This window comes from Mustela erminea, chromosome 14 (genome assembly GCF_009829155.1).
Source record: "Mustela erminea isolate mMusErm1 chromosome 14, mMusErm1.Pri, whole genome shotgun sequence".
Taxonomy (NCBI): domain Eukaryota; kingdom Metazoa; phylum Chordata; class Mammalia; order Carnivora; family Mustelidae; genus Mustela; species Mustela erminea.
The window spans coordinates 38,621,224-38,636,555 of record NC_045627.1 but is presented as its reverse complement, the minus strand read 5'-3'; the positions used below and the strand labels follow the sequence as shown (position 1 = coordinate 38,636,555).

The 15,332-nt window shown below is 37.5% G+C and overlaps 1 protein-coding gene across 4 annotated transcripts in view; it reads left to right on the top strand.

Moving 5' to 3' along the window:
• Positions 1-1,230: 1,230 nt before the first annotated feature.
• The window catches only part of MICU1 (mitochondrial calcium uptake 1), a 247,798-nt gene continuing 233,696 nt past the window's right edge, over positions 1,231-15,332 (top strand). For all 4 annotated transcript variants that reach the window (XM_032313604.1, XM_032313603.1, XM_032313602.1 and 1 more), the window contains exon 1: positions 1,231-1,368. The gene's annotated coding sequence lies outside the window, so the exon portion shown is untranslated. The remainder of the gene's footprint in view (positions 1,369-15,332) is intronic.

The following is a 15,332-nucleotide window of genomic DNA, read 5'->3' as shown; positions in this document are numbered from 1 at the left end:
AGAGAGAGAGGGAGAAGCAGACTCCCCACTGAACAGGAAGCCCAAAGTGGGGCTTGATCCCAGAATCCCAGAACCATGACCTGAACCCAAGGCCCATGCTTAACCAACTGAGGGGCTGGTGTTCAGAAAGGATTTCTTTATCAGGTTTTTCATTTAACAGTGAGCAGGCTCTAAATGGAGAGAGAAACAGAAAAGGTTATTTTGGTGGTTGAGAAGCAAATAAGCAAAGATCTCTAAAACCCCTATGACAGGTAGATCCAGAGGACAACAGATAAGAATACTGTTACCAGTTCAGACTTTGGTGTCCTTCAGATCAGAACTGTGTCCCAGTTGCAGAATTTACTGCATTGCCTAGAGTCTTAGCCGGCTTCCCCACCTGCAATTGAATACAAACTATCCATCCCACAGGGTATTTGTAAATAAACACTGAGTTGTGAGTAAAGTGCTAGCACAGTGGCATGAACACAGTGATTTTTTTCTTAGGTTAGTGGGGAGGGAGGGTTCTTTGAAAAGAAATGGAGAAAAGAGTTAAACTTAATTTCACAATTCAACCCAGTTATAGTTGTCTGCTGCCTTTCGCTTCTATGGTTGTAGCCTTTTTCACAGCTCTGCTAAGGAAACTCCCGAAGAAGAATTTTTTATTTGAAAGCCCTCTGGTATCATAATCAAAATATTTTTATTCTATTTCTATAGCAAGAAAGACGATCCGTTTCCATCTCCACTTCTGACAGCAACAACTTCGGAGAAAAACACGTTATTAGTAGCTTAGGGGCTAAACTCTCCCACAGTGTTACTTTGCAAAGAGAACAGCTGAAAAACCCACAGCGTAGAGGAAGTGGGGAGGTTTCTAAATGCAAAGAAACTTCAAGGTCAGGAAACAGAAATTTTACTAGAAACCTAAACCTAAATACAGTTCAAAAGGAATAATTCCCAACTCACTGCGGTTGTTTTCTTTTCACTGACTCCTTTATGTTTAGTCAACAGGTAAACGTGTACAATAAAGTCGCAGCAGGCACAAAAAATTCAATTTAACAAACTTTTTGTGTACACTCATGTGTGTTGGAAGGAGTGGAGCACAGAGAAAGGCAGAGAGCTTCTACGAGCTCTCCCGCTTTCCCGCCTTAACGTTGAGGAGGCGGGGCCCGAGGCCGGGGCGGGGCCCGAGGCCGGGGCGGGGCCGGCGGGGCGGGTTCTCCGTGCCCCTCCCACACGTATTTCGCCACTATCCCGACAGGCTCAGCGGCCCGGAGAGTCACGTGAGGGTGGGCGGTGGAGGTGGAGGTTTTTCCTCCGCCGGTTTTTCATCTCTATGATTGTCAGAGGCGGGCTGCTTTGACCCGAGAGCGTTGGCAACCCTGCTGCGGACAGGTGAGTCCTGGACTCTGAAGGGTGTGAAGGTACAGCCTTTTAGGGAAGGCGAAAGGGAAGTCAGGGCGAAGCAGCTTAAGGGATCTGACCTCCCGCGTCGACCGTTTGCCGGCTCTGGGCTCCGGCGACTTTTCGGGTTTGGCGGCATGGCTCACACGCTCAGCTCAGGGGCCTGAGAAGAGTCCTTAGTCGTGTCTGCTTCCCGTCCTCCGCTTTCCTTCACCTCACCTCGTCCCTTTTCGCTGTCCCGGGAGATGTCAGTGCCAAGCTCCCAACCGCAGGGTTCACTTGGGCGCCGTCGTCTCTCGCTTCTCGGGCAACCAGAAGACGCACGGGTGGACTGGACTGGACTGGTTCCGCTGGGATTTGTGGATGTGGATGGAAGTGGGTGATCTTAGATCTCTGATGGGTAGAAATGTTAATCATTAAATCGGAAAAAAAAGAAGTAGAAAATCAGCGGGGACCCGAAGGAGCAAAACAAAGTGCAGCCTTCTTGGACTGTTCAGTTTTTATCTTTTCCACTGTCTTCTCGTTCTCAGTCTCGCTCAAGTTTCCTTCACCATCCCATCCTGGCCCACCGTAGGATTTTTGAGAATGAGCCGAGTGTTGCTCTGTGTGAATGTTGAGAGAAGAGTTTAAAACGGGCTGTTCTTAAGTTACTGTCTCTGCAATCTTAGGGTTTATTTCTTTTTCTTCCCTTTCAGATGCCTGAAGAGTAGGTATTTATAAACCTAAGCAGAATACCCGTTTTGTGGCTAAGGGACTAAAGTATTCCCCCTGTTGTATCTGGAAAGATCTATTTTCTTTGTTAATTTTATAAACGTGTTTATTTCAGTTTCTAAGGTGGTTTGGATATACCTTTGTTCATGTTAAAGCATACCTTGAGTCATGCAAGTGACCTAGCAGTAGAAGAGAAGAGTTTGTAGACAAAGTAAATCAATTTGGGGTTTGATAGATGTGGGAGGGTTAAGGTTTAGAGTTAAGTTAAACCATATGACCAATTAATAAAACATCTGCATCTTGAGACATAGGTATTGCCCAGGATGACGAACATGCTGTCTTTGTGGTATTGGACAAAGTAATGAGCTGGTTGAGTATCACCTTATCTTAAAAACTTTTTAGAATTTGCAACTTGTTTGTAAGAAGATGCCTGTGGCCTCCAGCTGTTCTCTGTGCTCACCCTTGTTAGGTGATTATCTCTCCAACCTAAGAACTTCACTCTTACTCTTAAAGAACCAACTGAGTGTTGGGGAAGTGGGTAGGGAATGGGCTAGATGAGCTACTTGTAATGATGAGGACTGGGTATTGTATGTAAGTGATAAATCTGAATTCTTCTCCTGAAACCAATACTGTAATATGTTAACTAATTAGAATTTAATTTAAAATTTGAAGAAAAAAAAAGAACATCACCCTGGCCATCTAATTATGTCAAGAAAGTGTCATTGGTGTCTTTTAAGTGTCCTTACTGAAGATTATAAAACAGAGTAATACTAACAAAAAGAGAAGATTCAGGAGTGGGTTCTGAGCTTGGGAAGAAAGGGAAAGAGTGATAGAAGCTAACAAAAGCAAGAGAACAAAAACATGTATTGCTATTTTCCTTTATAATTTATAGACTATTTACTATATTCAGTAGACCTTTTACATTCCCAGAGACTGACTTTCCTATATTTCAGAAGAAACAATGGTATGTAACTTCTCCTATAGTGCAATATTATGTAAAATAATTATAACTAAAATATTTCACTGACCTTTCAGGTTTTATATTATTTAGAATTATAGGACTAAACTAATTGATAAAGTTATTAAGCCTAATTTGGTCTCCTTCCTTCCTTCTGTAGGCTCCCTAATCAGTGTGGAGCCCAGCTCAGGGCTTGAACTCATGACCCTGAGATCAAGGCCTAAGCTGAGCTTAAGAGTCAGGAGCCTAACTGACTGAGCCACCCAGACCCCTCCTCCTAATTTGGTCACTTTTAATCTTTAGTTTTAGTGAGTAATTTTTATAGTGGCTGTAACACTTGCTGGATGTTAACCAATTTCTTCCCATATAGAATTGTTTAATATATTCCTTTTAAAAATAGAACCTTTTTTTTTTTTTTTGAAGATTTTATTTATTTATTTGACAGATAGAGATCACAAGTAGGCAGAGAGGCAGGCAAGAGAGAGGAAGTAAAGCAGGCTCCCGGCTGAGCAGAGAGCCTGATGTGGGCCGGATACTAGGACCCTGGGACCACAACCCGAGCCGAAGGCAGAGGCTTTAACCCACTGAGCCACCCAGGTGCCCCAAGAACCATTTTTTTAAGAGAACCAATTTTTTTTTTTTAAGTTTGACTTGCAACTACCCCCCCCCCAACACACTCAAAACAAAAATAGCTTGGTTTTGTGCCAACTGAAAAATCTATTCTTTTAAAATAGATATCCTCTACACTTTGAAAATTATGATAAAATTGTTAATGCTTTTAAGACATTAAATACTGATAGCTGAGCATATTTAAGAAGAAAACACAGGGGCAGTATTTTAATATATATTTCCTATTATAAGAGTGTTTGTGCCTGTTTTTGAAAAATGGAAACATTATGGAAAATATAACCCTGAAAGTCAAAATCCTAGTTTATCTTTTCCCCTACCAGCAGGTAACCACTAGTCCCCTTTGGATATTTGGGAATCAGTGTGGAAAAGTAGAGTCTCAAGTGAAACTCCTTGGGAGAGATGATACTAATAGCACCAGACTTACATCCTACAACCTTAGAAACTCCAAAAGAGAGAGAACGTCGTCTCTTTCTCTTTGATTCCAAGAGACTACTACAGGAATTTCATTAACCTGACTCTGTCATTGCCCATCCTAGAAGCAGTCTGTTATGTGATGGAATGCTTTGTGTGGTTAGGATTGGCTCTTGTTCTCACCGTGGTGTGATAGGAGCATACAGTTTTATTTTATTTTATTTTATCGTACAGTTTTATACTACATGAATTAAGAGTAAGCAACATCGGGGTGCTTGGCAGGCTCAGTTGGTAAAGTATCCCCCTCTCGTTGTGGTTGTGAGTTTGAGCCCATGTTGGGTATAGAGTTGACTTAAAAAAAAAAAAAAAGTAGGCAACTAAAGTATGGTTCCTCTTTACGAAAACTGAGGTGTCATTTCCTGGAGAGGAGAGAAAAGTTGCTGGACAGACAAAACCAACATATGTTCACTGATATAATTTTACGTGTATTTTTCTAATTTAGAGAACTTGCTTTCCTTTCCCAATATAAATTAATTGCATTTTACAGTTTGAGTGTTATTTTTTTTATTTTTATTTTTTTTTAAAAGATTTTATTTATTTGAGAGAGAGACAGTGAGAGAGAGCATGAGCAAGGAGAAGGTCAGAGGGAGAAGCAGACTCCCCATGGAGCTGGGAGCCCGATGCGGGACTCGATTCCGGGTCTCCAGGATCATGACCTGAGCCGAAAGCAGTTGTCCAACCAACTGAGCCACCCAGGCGCCCGAGTGTTATTTTTTTTAATGTCTATTTTTAAAAATGTCTATTAACTAATGGAACTTGGAAATTTAAACTCTTCAAGTAGCTTGTATTTGTTATATGTTTAGTACCTGTGCTCTGGAGTATTTGGCTTTTTTAACTTTAAATATATTGTGTATTTAGCCCATTTGTTAAAATCATTTATCGATAAGTATTTTTATTACTGTGGGTAAACTTGATTAACAAATTGCAATTTATAAAAATAGTAAATAAAAATGTTCTGAGTAATTTAAGTATACGTAGTTACTATGGTTGAACGCTTGATTCTTTTAATTATTATGTATTTTAAAATCTGTTTGTATAGAAAACCACTTCATTTTGAGTGTTTTATGAAAAATAAATCACGGTACTTGTCACAACTTGATGTCACTGGGTATTAACTTCAAAACTATAGTCGACATTATGCCTACTTTTGTATCTTTATGGATTATTCTGATGCTTCATTACATTTTAAGAGAAAATATAATTGAAGTAACATTGTTTACTCCACTGCCTTGATTTTGTTTAAAAGAAATGTTAGTAATTCAATTCATTGGGCATTAGAACTTAATTGCTAACACAAACTTTAGTTTAGACAGATTTATATTCTCAAACCAAATTCCATCACTACTCGATGTTGAGCAAGTTATTTAATCTCTCAGAATTTGAGTTTATTCCATCTGCAAAATAGAAATAATAATACTTATCTTATAGGGGTCTTGTGAGGAGTAACTTAATGTATGCCAAGTGCCTAGGATATAGTAGGTTCTTACTGAATGTAATTGTTAATAGTAACTACAACAAGAAATAGTGTCTAAAAAGATTTTATCTCCCCAGTTTCAGAATATTTAGCCCCAGGAATTTAAATGTATTGATAGGTGTTAAGGAATTAATCAGATTGTTCTTTCTTCAGATTTGTTTTTATTTTAGCAGGGTTGTGTTTTTGTTTTTGTTTTTTAAGTAGGCTTCACACCCCCAGCATGGAGCCCAGTGTGGGATTTGTACTCAAAATCCTGAGCTCAAGACCGGAGTTGAGATCAAGAGTCGGTCTCTTGGGCCTCTTGGTGGCTCAGTGGGTTAAGCCTCTGCCTTCCGCTCAGGTCATGATCTCCCAGGGTCCTGGGATTGAGTTCCACATCGGGCTCTCTGCTTGGCAGGGAGCCTGCTTCCTCCTCTCTCTCTCTGCCTGCCTCTCTGTCTGCTTGTGATCTCTCTCTCTCTCTCTCTCCCTCTCTGTCAAATAAATAAATAAATAAATCTTAAAAAGAAAAAGAAAAAGAGTTGGTCACTTAACTGACTAAGCCACAATTTTAGCAGATTTTTAATACCATGTTGCACATGTAGCAAAAACTTTGTTTAAATTACTTAATTATTGGTGGACTGCCCAAGTATTTGAAGATTGCCTGGCCCAAGTGTGACGACTATTAGCCTGGAGGAATGTATTGAGAGATTTTTGCACAAATGCTCAGAAAAGCTTAATATTAAGTAGAAGGTCTCACATTCCTTGACTATACAAGGGGAGTTAGGTGTTGAGTACCTTGGGTGTTCAGATCAGAATTTATGATGACTTGTGGTAGTAGGCAGAAATAATAAAAATGGATTTTTTTTTTTTAATTTTTTGGATTTGTTTTTATTTTTAAATATAAGTTCAGGGAGATACTTCTGTGAAGTAATGCTTTAAGAACATGTTATATTGGGCACCTGCAGGTAGAAGAGATAGATAGCAGTTTGGAATGTTACTTGAAAAAACAAAAAAAGTAACTGTGAAATTGAATAACTTTGAAAAGTGATAGACATTAAATATAGTTAATGTTCTGGCATTGGGAAGTTGGTAATTGCCATATTAGAAGGAGAGGTGTTTTAGCCCTATTTAGCTCTACTTTACCCTCTTTAGCCCCGAGAAAATAAATAGGTAGAAATGGATTTATCTTCTTCCCCTCCTCCCCCGCAACTAAGAATTAATTTTTTGCAAATTATAAACATTTCCTAGGCTGCTAATAAGTTCAAGGTAGGTTTTACTCACTATGAGAAGATTGAAACTTTAGTGTAGTCTTGGAGAAGTATATTCCCATAATTAATGTCAGATATACAAATAATGTTTACATTTCTCTTCAAGGTGGTTTAATGTTGGTCATTTAAAACTAAGTGCTAGGGGTGCCTGCATGGCTCAGTTGTTAAGCGTCTGCCTTCGACTCAGGTCATGATCCCAAGGTCCTGGGAATGAGTCCCGCATCGGGGTCCCTGCTTGGTGGGAAGTCTGCTTCTTCCTCTCCCACTCCCCCTGTCTGTGTTCCCTCTCTCGCTGTGTTTCTCTGTCAAATAAATAAAATTAAAAACAACAACAACAACAACAACAACAACAAAACTTAAAGGGCCTATCCTAATACCTTGCTTGGTCAGAGTTGAACAGTTACTTGGTATCTCTTATTAGTACTGCTTATAATTTTGCTTTTGCTTTTTGAAGTTTGTTCATTGAGTAATGGAATTAAATCTGTCTGCTATATTTTTCCCTTTAAAAAAAAAAAAACAAAAACATTAGTACTTTACTGTCCTGTTAGGATTCTATAACATGGCACATAAAGAGCATTAGAATTTGCTTTAATCCAGATCTTCCTTGACTTAAAATGGTTATATGTTTGATAAGGCCATTGTAAATTGAAAAAACAAGTGAAAAATGCATTTAATACGCCTAACCTACTGAATATCGTAGCTTAGCCTAGCCTACTTTAAACACACTTGGAACACTTACTTTAGCATACATTGGGCAAAACCATCTAACACAAAGCCTGTTTTATAATGAAGTGTTGAATATCTCATGTAACTTACTGAATCCTGAAAGTGAGAGAATGGTTGTTAAGGGTCCAGAATGGTTGTAAGTGCTGGTTGTTTATCGTCATGATTGCCTGGCTGACTGGGAGCTGCGGTTGCTGCCACTGCCTAGCATCAGGAGAAAGTATTGTACTGTGTATCATTAGCCTGGGAAAAGGTCACAATTCAAAATTAGAAGTACGATTTCTGCTGAATGTGTATTACTTTCACACCATTGTAATGTCACACCTTCATAATTTGTGGACCATCTGTGTATCTTTCTAGTTTAGTTCTTATGACTACCATGGCTTCCCTCATGTTCTAGTCATAGTGAACTACTTTTTGCTTCTCCCAACAAGCCATGCCTTTTTGTGTGTTTTTGTTTTGTTTTGTTTTTTATTTTTTTTTGCCTTTGCATAGGCTGTTTGTTGTGTGTGGAATGCCTAAACAGCATCCTACCATCTTTCGGCTGGTGAGCTGCTGTTCATCTTTAAACTAGATTGAGTTGTTCTTCAGTTTGTAAAACTTTCCTCTGCCTTCAAGTGGTTATTTTTTTTGGTGGTTCCCATAATAATTTTTTACCTTTTAAAAATATTCTTATTTTCTGGAACAGTTGCATTTATTTTCTGTGAGGTGGAGTGATTCTTGATGCCACAAACAAGTCTTATTCATCAAAATATCCTGAACATGGAACGGAGTGCCTGTAGTCTATATAAGTTCAGAACATGTTTAGTGAATATATGAGTAAGATATTTCATCTGCTTTAAAATCAGAATAGATATAATCCGATAGATTAAGCCTATACATTGTAACCTGTATCAGCCTGTAGCATTTAGAAAACTTATTTGGACACATCTAGTAAATTCCATCCACACATTCTACCACACATCAGTAAATGTGTTTTTCTAATATATACCAGTGCACTGGAGAGAGAGACAGGACAAACATTCCATTCATTAAGGAGCTCAGTCTAGTGGTGGAGACAGATGAGTTGATAATTACAACTTAGATTTATGCTAATTAAGACTCAGGTTGAAAAATCACTTTACCGGTTTCAGTAGACACATTTCAGATGGTCAGTAGCCACATGTGACTAGTGCTTTCTGTGTTGAACAGTAGATATAAAACATTTCTATCATTGCAACATATTCTGTTCGACAGAGCTGTTGTAGAACATACACTTGAACCTATATTCTCTAGTTTCAGATGATAGTTAATATTCATTTCAATCATACTCTTTATTCAAGTTAAACTTGCTTTTAGATTTGAAAGTTCTATTTTTAAAAAATTATCAAGTGAATTTTATTATAGTACACTTCAAATAAAGCAGCATTTCTCATTTTTTTCAGGTCTTGGATCTGTGATAGTATTTAAATTAAGTAATTTCAAAATTTGATTTTAACTTCAGCATTGATAACGTCTGACTTTCTATCCTACTAATTCCCGAGGTGGCAGTGAATCATAATGGTTAAGAACAATGGCTTTGGGACCAGAAAAGCTTTCGTCTGTCATCTGTTGGCTTTGACTATAGGCAGATTTCTTAAAAGCATTGAGCTATGGTATCCTTGGTGAAATAGGAGTAATAATATTTACTACAAGGGTTATAGAAGATTAAATAAGGTAACAGATATTAGGCATTTAACATAGTACCCCTCACAGAGTAGTGTTCATTAAATGCTAGCATTAGAGTTTTGAACAACCAGATGTTTAAAAGAAAACTACTTTTTGAGGCAGTTGGAGAAATTGGAATAGAGACTGGGTATTAGAACATACCAAAGAATTAAAGTGAAATTTGTTAAGTATAAAAGTGACATGATTGTGTGGAAGGAAAAGTCCATATTTTTGGAGACATACTAAAATATATAGCAGTGAAATGATAGAATGTCTGAGAGTTGCTTAAAAATAATTCACAAAGACATAAGAATGAAAGGGACAGAAAAACTAATAGCCATTTCTGGTGAAGAAGGAATAACAGGTACCATATTTACCCTCCTGCCTGAAACAGCTTAAAAGGCAGACAAAAGACACAAAACAGTGGTTTCCTAGATTTTGGACATTGTACAGCAAAGGAAAATGATCCCTGAGAGATGGGAAACAAACGAGGTAAGCTCCGTGACTGCTCTGTTTCGCTGCCTGGAAAGTTTCCCAGTGTAGAGCAGGGAGGGAGAGTCCATGCAGAGGGCACAGTGGTCTTCTTGAATTGAGTCAGTCTGGGGGAGGTCAAGGCAGGTGGAGTTTGTGGGGCAGAATACTAGAGATGAGAAAGTTAAAAGGAATCTTCCACTCAAGTATTCAGCGGAGAACTGATCAGTGAATACATGTGAGGAAACTATTGAAGTTAGGTAAAGAACCACCTGAAAAGAACATAGAACAGTTCTCAGAGTCTTTGCAAAGGCAGAAGTAGTGTTTTTTCCCACCAGCCTGAGTGGAAAATGTCTTAACAGGTCGTCATGTAGACTACTCAGGAGGGTTTTGTCTTAGTAGTGGGATAAAATTGGGTGTTCCAGTCCAACCTAGAAAGCTTAAAAGCAAGACCTGAAAGGGTCAAACTGTTCCCAAGAAACTTAATTATGTCCCAGAATTAAGCTCAAGAATACATATAGGAATACAAAAATAACCAACACCCAACAAGGTAGAATTCACAGTGTCTGGCATGCAATCAGAAATACTAGACATGCAAAGGAGGAGGAAAATATGACTGACCTATGATAAAAAAAAGTCGGTCAAAACCAAACAAGTGACAGGTGATAGAATTAGTAGAGAGGGATATTAAAACAGTTTTTATAATTGTATTTCATATACTTAAGAAATGAGAAGAAAGATTGAAAAAAACTTTTTTTTCTTTTTTTTTCTCTGAGAAAGTGTACAAACAGGGGTAGGGGGAGGGACAGAGGGAGAGAGAGAGAGAATCTCAAGCAGGCTTGTCGCTCACCGCAGGGCCTTACTTGGGGCTTGATCTTAGGACCCATATTAGATTATAACCTGAGCTAAAATTAAGAGTCAGACACTTAACTAACTGAGCCACCCCGGTGCCCCCAGAAACATTGAATATGGTAAATAGAAACATGGAAGATGAGGAAAAGACCAAAACGAAGTGGGCGTTCAGGGATGTGCAGGGATAGGCAGAAAGTGGGAAACTCCTTTTACCTTCCACTCAATTTTGCTGTGAACCTAGAAATGCTCTAAAAATTTTATTGGGGTGCCTGGGTGGCTCATTTGATTAAGCTTCTGGCTTTGGCTTGGGTCATGATCCCAGAATCCTGGGATTGAGCCCTGCATCTCTCCCCATGCTCCTGCTCTCTCTCTCTCAAATAAATAAAATCTTTTAAAAAAATAAAATTTATTAATTAAAAAGAAAAAAAAGAAAAAGACCAAAATGAAACTTTCAGAGATGGAAACTAAATTTTCTGAGATGAAAGATATGCTAGATGGTATTAGTGGCAAATTAGACATTGGGGGAGAAAATTTATGTCAAAGTTCATAAATATACAAAATAACCTATGAAGAATTCTTGCTAAAAGTACTTAACTTGACATTAATCATGCTTTTATTTTTTTTTTAAAGATTTATTCTTGAGAGAGCAAGGGAGCAAGTGGGTAGAGGAGCAGAGGGAGAGAGAATCTCCAGCAGACTCTGTGCTGAGTACAGAGCTCTACACCAGGCTCAGTCTCATGACCCTGAGATCACGACCTGAGCTGAAACCAGGAGTCAGACTCTTAACTGACTGAACCACCCAGGTGCCCCTGTAATCATGCTTTTAGATGTAATTTGAGAATATAGGAAATAAAGGGACTGGAGAAATGTTTAAACCATACTAGGAGGAAGCAACTAGATAAATCCAGAATTTGAGAAATGATGTACTGTAGTTGCCCCTGTTCTCTGAAAATTAGGGTTGTGTTGTGATTGCATGATGTGGTGGATATACTTAAAGTAATTAAATTGATACTAAAAAGTTGATAAAATGGTTAGTTTTATGTGTATTTTGTAACAGTTTTTAAAAATGTATCATTTTAATCATTTTTAGATGTACTGTTGGGAGGCATTAAGTATATATGCATTGTTGTGCAGCAGTGACCACCAGTCATTTCCAGATCTTTTTCTTCTACCCAAACAGAGATACTATACCCAGGAGATGGGAACTCTCCTTTTATTCTTCTCCCTGATCGCTGGCATCTTCAGTCTACTTTCCATTTCTATGATTTTACTACTATAGATTCCTCATCTAAATTGAATATTACATTATTTTTTTTGGGGGGGGGACTGGCTTATTTCACTTAACATAATGTCTTTAAAGATTGATCCCTTTTGTAGGATGTATCAGAATTTCCTTCCTTTTTTAAAAAATTGTTTTTATTGTGGTAGAACACACATAATATGAAATTAACCATCTTAACCATTTTTAAGTGTACAGTTCGGTGGTATTAAGTACATTCAGATTCTTGTGATACCATCACCAACATCCATCCCCAGAACTTGCAAACATATATTAAATACATCTATTAATTAGTAACTGTCTATTACCACTTTGCCCCAGCCTCTGGTAACCATGATTCTGCTTTCTGCCTCTGTGATTTTGACATTCTAGGTACCTTATATAAGTGGAATCATACAGTGTTTATTTTGTTGAAACTGCCTTTGTAAATTTAGCATAGTGTTCTTAAGATTCATCCATGTTGTATAGTTTGTCAGAATTTCCCACCTTTTAATGGCTGAATAATATCCCATTGTATGTATCAACTATTTTTTGTTTATCCATTCATCTGTTGAAGGGCGCTTTCTGGTTATTGTGAATAATGCTTCTATGAGTATGGGTGTACAAATAGCTGTTCAAAGTCTCTGGCTTTCAGTTCCTTTGGATATATTCTTCAAAGTAGAATTGCTGGATCATATGGTAATTCTGTGTTTAAGTTTTTGAGGACCTGCCATACTGTTTTCCATAGCAGCCGCACCATTTTACATTCCCATCAATGGTGTACGAAGATTTCAGTTTCTCTAATACTTGCTTTATTCTGTTCATTTCCTTGATTAGAATAGCAGGGTTTATGGTTAGAGTCTTACTGTGCATTTTAATTGTTCGCATTAAAAGGAAGATATTTAGGTGTAATGTATTTATATGATGTCTTACTGAAGTTTATGTTACATAATACAGTTTTTATTTGAATTATCACCATCAGCTGCACCTGTTAATTAACTTCCAAACAAATATTTGTTCATAATTTACTGTGTTAGACACTGTGCTCAACTTTATACAAGTGTTTTTCTCATTTAATCCTCCTTACAGTCATTTGCAGTGAGTGTTATTATCCCTGTTTTATGGAAGTGTAACAAACACAAATCTGACTGACAAATTAATGGCCAGTAAGAGGTCAAGTTAGTAAGTTCTAGTATCTAGAATTAATGAATTAGCTAGATTACCTTGACACAACTTTCTGGTCCTCAGCTTATAAAAACAAAAGAGAATAAAACAAAATACACAGCAACAATACAAACTTACCTATATGTTCAGTAAAGCTTTAATTTACAATTTGATTTTGCTTTAATTAAATCCTAAAGTTGAGGGGCGCCTGGGTGGCTCAGTGGGTCAAGCCTCTGCCTTCAGCTCAGGTCATAATCCCAGGGTCGTGGGATCGAGCCCCACATCGGGCTCTCTGCTCAGCGGGGAGCCTGCTTCCCCCTCTCTCTTTGCCTGCCTCTCTGACTACTTGTGATCTCTCTCTGTCAAATAAATGAATAAAATCTTAAAAAAAAAAATCCTAAAGTTGAAAATAACATCTCAAGTAAGCAAGGGAAAATCTTTGAAAAAAAAGAAGTACCTGGGGAAATAGAAATTTGAGTAAAGGTAAAAAAGGCAGGACAATATGCAGTGAAATATCTGATATTGCTGTCAGCCTGGCAGGTTCATTTCTAGAGAGAACATAAATACAGACATTGTTATAAAGGAATATCTATAAAGATGTCTGTTGCTGTGAAGACAAAAAAAATCCCACTGAAATTGTTATTTATGTAGAAACAGACTTCCTTTGGCAGAAATATATATTATTTTTACACATTGGTCCATAGCACTGATGAATTCTTTGCTGTTGAATGGGACTCTGAGTAACATATCGTGGACCCACAGTGGAGTTCTGACATGGAATTATTGTTCATTTTAATCCTGGTGTCCCATTTTCCATATCTGAAAATCAAATATAGTACAGATGAGAGAATATTCATTGGAGCACTTATAGAGTTCTCTGCAAATGCAAGGTAACATGGTTATTAAATATTGATTCCTTTGTTCTTCACATATCATTTCTATATCACAGTAGGATTTAGAGCTTTTAATTTAATGGCGAAGCCTGTAAAGTATCTGAACTCTGTGTTCTGTGGTGTTTATAATGCAGTATTGTTGATCAAAGTTTTATATTTTCCTTATTTAAAAAAATTTGCTCTTCAGTCAGTCTCTGACTTTTGTAGAGTTAGGCTTAGTCAACTGGTACTTTTATGATACATTCCCATGTTAAAGCTTTATGGACAAAGCAAAGAGATTCAGCAATGAATGAATTAGCTAATTAGCAGATTACAAATAGGGACATGGTTTCAATAAACCATTTAGGCTTATGCTTTTGTGTGATTAGATTATCTTGACCTAATAACAGGTTTTTGAATGGTTGCATGTCACTGAAAAATAATTTTATATTATCTATATTACATATAGATATTTGAAACATATATATATATATACTTTAAAGAATAATTATAAGAGTGAACCATGTAGGTAATCATCACTCAAGCCAAAAAACATCCCCATCATCCAGAAGTCACCTATCTGCTTTTTCCTAATCAGAACCCTCTTCAGCAGACAGTTCACTACCCATGATTAAGTGATAATCCTGATATATGTGTATCACTAATCGCCTTATTAGTTTTGCCTTTTTGGGGGCCATGTATAGTTGAAATCTTACTATATATATTCTTCATGATTTGCTTACTAACATTACATTTGTGAGACTTACCATTTGTTACTTGTAAAGCATTTCTGGAGGGATGCAAATTTTCCTAAAATTAATTTTGTGATTCTCTTTTTTTCTTCTAAGTTTATTTGTTTTTTAGTAGTCTCTGTATTCATTGTGGGGCTTGAACTCATGACCCCCAGATCAAAAATCACAAGCTCTTTGGGCTGAGCCAGCCAGATGTCCCTCAAATTTTTTTTTTCTTTTTTGGAACTATTAATAAAGTTCAGTTGTTAGTCCTTTGATGGTTTTATGTGTACCAACTGTTTTGTCCCTCTCTGGACTTAATAGTGTTTTTTTATGTTGTCTTTTATATTCTTTTTTTATGGTACCTTATGACACCTTATGTGTTGTTTTTATGGTTGTTTTTAATATGCCTTATCAGTCTTTTCTATTTTTTGTATTGTTTTAAGTTTTTTCCCCTACTATAATGTCATAGAGATGTTCTCTTATATCATCAGCTACAAACTTCACATTTTTTCTTTTTTTTTTTTTAACTTTACTTATTTGACAGACTAAGGTCACAAGTAGGCAGAGAAGCAGACAGAGAGAGGAGGAAGCAGGCTCCCCACTGAGCAGAGAGCTGGATGTGGGGCTCGATCCCAGGACCCTAACCACAACCCGAGCCGAAGGCAGAGGCTTTAACCCACTGAGCCACCCAGGCGCCCACA